Genomic DNA, 4,327 nt, shown 5'->3' with positions numbered 1-4,327 from the left:
GTGCATTTATTCTAAGGCAATATGAAATGACGATGATGTATTGATGTCATATCTTCAATTATTTCAGGAAAAAAAGGTTTGTATATTCATCTGTATATCTATCTAATTTGTTCCTAGGATTGCAATCACGATGGATACAGAACGTGGTGGTACCGTTACTTTTTACAATTTAGTGACATAGAGATAATATCATAATCAAACTGAAAGTTACAGATTACGTAGAGATATATCTGCTAATGTGGCTTTTTTCTATCGTTTCCCTATTTATTGAAGTAATATTCCATACATTTTTCATCTACTAAGATCTTCGGAGGTACTGTATCATTGAAGAATATAATACGACATAAATAAGGTTATAAGAATCTCCTAATGATAATTAGACATGCATTTTCAAAGCTATATAAGGTTTTTGATAATTGTGTTAGTTAGACTAGGAAATGGCTAGAATATTGCATATAATAACTCAAAAATATATATAAGTAGTACTGAAGATAATATTGCAAATACTGATTATGATAAGGAAAAAATATTTCTATTAAGTTGTGAAAAGGGATGTACAATATAATAAAAATATCTAGATAAAGCTTTGGTAAGAATATGATTATTTGTCATGAATTGTATAATATGATCATTGAAAAAAAAAAAAAATCCTGAATGTAGGTTGTCAGTTGGTATAACATCTGTAAAATCTTGATGTTGTGGCAAAATAACCTTGAGTTAATGATGAAATCTAGGCCACTCATGCCTCACAATTTTTAACATCTTTAATTATGTTTCACAAAAGGATATGAGCTGCCCGTTTCATTTCATATCTTCGCTAATAACACGTGAGCCCAAATCATTAATTTTCAGTGCTTTAAAAATTTTTATATTAAATAATAATACAACTTTCTTACGGATCTATAGCCTGTTTAATCCTTTTGGCTATTATCTTCTTAACACAAGTCTATCATCATTCATCTTTGACCCCCTTATTTATCCTACATATTCTTCAAAACTCCAGTATAATGGGAAATTAAATGCAGACCTACATTATATTTAGAAAAGTGTTTTATTACTGAGATATCTTATTACTCATAAATATTCCGTAATTTTACTTATATTAAATGACAAAAGCTTAAAACTATTTTTCTCATCATTTGTATAAAGAAATAAAGCCTACTATGAACCTAGTGCCATTTCTGCATCAATGAATTATTTCATGTACTTTATCTGTGGTACACATAGAGATATACACAGATTTGTTGTTGGTGTTTCCCCATACTTCAACAGGAAAATAGGACAGAGAAATGAACCAGTTTATATTAATCTTAGATTCATTAGTATCCTGCTAATCGCGAATTATTCTATAACTAGTTACTTTATCAATCACGGCAGGCAAAAATGCCATGAAATCTTGTCCGAGAATTTCAAATACAAATTTTGAATTCATGTTATATATTAATTGGAAAACAATTGCTTTTCCAAATAAAAACTTCCAGGAATAGTAAACGTATAACTCACAAATCACAAACCCCAAGGTATCTAAGATATTAAAACTGAATAAAAAAAGTACTTACATGAATGTTATACACAATGAATGTTGGCTGATTAGAAATCATGTCCCTTTATGAGATTTAGGAGACTTCAAAATAATATCCGATACAATTACACCTCTCTTGAGAGGCAATGCATCATAACTCCCCTTCTACTAAACGATGTTGCGCTACATAATTACAGAGATTGTAGTCCTCAGCTGTGTCGTTTTAAGGCCAATTCTAAATCCAGGGGTATTCTTTGATTTTAATTAGCTTCTCTGTATGACTGACGAACTATTTCTGGAAGGGACTTTGCTTGAGTGAAGGGTATATGGTTAGAATTACCAGTCTTCGTCTTTATGTTTCTTCAAGATATAACTTTATTTTACACTAGTATTTAATGTAGCTATAATTATATGTTTTCATAATGGGTTTGAGTTTTATTATTTAGCTCAGATATTTTCGTACTTCATTTACCCCAGCATTCCAGGTTAGATGGCTTTGTGATATACTTATAATCATCAAAAACTATCGCTAAGCGTTTTAGTGTAATAATCTTACCCGTATTTCTTTGGCGCACTTACGATTTGTATCTATTGATTATCATTTTTTTTCTTTTTGTTTCAGGCTTTCATAGTCTAGGAAGATCAAAATGATTAGAATCTTATTCGAGCAGGAACCAGTTTTTATATTCCACTAGTAGGAGGTTAGACAGGGCACCAATCACCCGTTGAGATACTACCGGAAGTGAGTTATGATGTCCTTTGACTGGTTGTACAGTACTACGTTGGATCCTTCTCTGTGGTTACGGTTCACTTTCCCGTTGCCTGCACAGACACCGGCAAGTCTGGCTTTTTCTTTACAGATTCTCATCTGTTCTTATACACCTGACTACACTGAGATAACCAAACAATATTCCTTCACCCAAGGGGTTAGCTACTGGACTATAATTGTTCAGGGACTAGCTCAAACTTGGAAATATTTTAATGTTGAACAGGCTAAAACAAGTCTCTTTTGCATTTAACAGACCTATGGAAATGATGATACTAATCTTGAACTATTCTTTATTTTGAAATTCATTACTGCTGTCATATAGATTTTAGCTTTCCTTTCATCATTGGGTTCCTTTCCTTGTTGGAGCAGGAGGGCTTATTTCAGTAATAATAATAATAATAATAATAATAATAATAATAATAATAATAATAATAATAATAATAATAATAATAAGATTACATGAACTCTAACTAGTTTTCTCTATTTGTTATGGCTTTTTTTAAAGGTCTGAGGAAAAAACATAGAAATATTTGTTAAACAAACCTGTAGAAAAAAGGTCATCAAAAGACAATTTATTTTTGCAGGAGTTTTTGGTATTTTGGAAATATAGAGTTTAATTTCTTAGCACCAATAAGTGTTTTACTTGTAAATCATAAAGGAATTTATCGTTTTTAACTATATTACGCATAATTATGTACGTGCACACTATAAAGAAAAGAATAAAATATTTTCAAAACCTGTAAATATGATATCACGTCCACTTTTAATTCTAAATGAATAAAATTAAAGAAAAATGATTGATTATTAATCGAATGCAAAGTAACAAACTACCAATTAGCTACGATGGTGAAGATGGGTTGATTTCAATTCCAAGTACAAAAAACCTGAATTCGACAGGTATAAGTACAGATGAATTGTCATTGACTTTTATCTTTCTTCGTGGCCAAGTGGTTTAGTCACTGTCTATACAAGCTTGCCGACCAGGGTTCGATTCCCGGCCGGTCACAAGCTCTTGTCTTTGTGTGATTTGCCTGGGGCTCTGATCCCGAGGTCGTTAAGAGAATCCAGACATTAATGTATCAAAAATATATATATGGCTTCTTTGAATATGAAAAACACGTCTAAATGTGCAAAAATTTATCATTGATCGAATGCCAAGTAACAAACTATCAATTAGCTACGATGGTGAAGATGGGTTGATTTCAATTCCAAGTACAAAACGCCTGAATTAGACAGGTATAAGTACAGAAGAATTGTCATTGACTTTTATCTTTCTCCGTGGCCAAGTGGTTTAGTCACTGTCTATACAAGCTTGCCGACCAGGGTTCGATTCCCGGCCGGTCACAAGCTCTTGTCTTTCTGTGATTTCGCCTGGGGCTCTGATCCTGAGGTCGTTAAGAGAATCCAGACATTAATATATCAAAAATATATATGGCTTATTTGAATATATATATATATATATATATATATATATATATATATATATATATATATATATATATATATATATATATATATATATATATACATATACTTTTAATTATATATGTATGTATATACGATTATATATATATATATATATATATATATATATATATATATATATATATATATATATATATATATATATATATATATATATATATATATATATGTGTGTGTTTATATTGCTTTATTTCTGAGTGAAAGGATGACATGTAAAATAGCGGAATGGAAGGAAATATCATCCAGGTTCATGTGGGTAAGGGTTAGGTTTGGTAGGGAATGTTGGGCGTTTGTCAGTGCGAATGAGCCAGGTAGTGAGAACAGTGAGGATGAGCGGAATGAGTTTTGGAATGAATTAACTAGTTGTGTAGAAGGACTGGGTAGAAGGAATTATGTAGTTGTCATGGGTGACTTGAATGCTAGAGTGGGCGCTGGAGAGGTAGAAGGTGTCATTGGGAAGTATGGCGTACCAGGTGAAAATGAGAGTGGTGAGAGACTATTAGATATGTGTGTTGAACAAGAGATGGTAATAAGTAGTAGCTTTTTCAAAA

The sequence above is a fragment of the Palaemon carinicauda genome, chromosome 6 (genome assembly GCF_036898095.1).
Source record: "Palaemon carinicauda isolate YSFRI2023 chromosome 6, ASM3689809v2, whole genome shotgun sequence".
In the NCBI taxonomy this organism is placed as follows: Eukaryota; Metazoa; Arthropoda; class Malacostraca; order Decapoda; family Palaemonidae; genus Palaemon; species Palaemon carinicauda.
The sequence above is the reverse complement of the archived record's forward strand: the minus strand, read 5'-3'. Positions refer to the sequence as shown.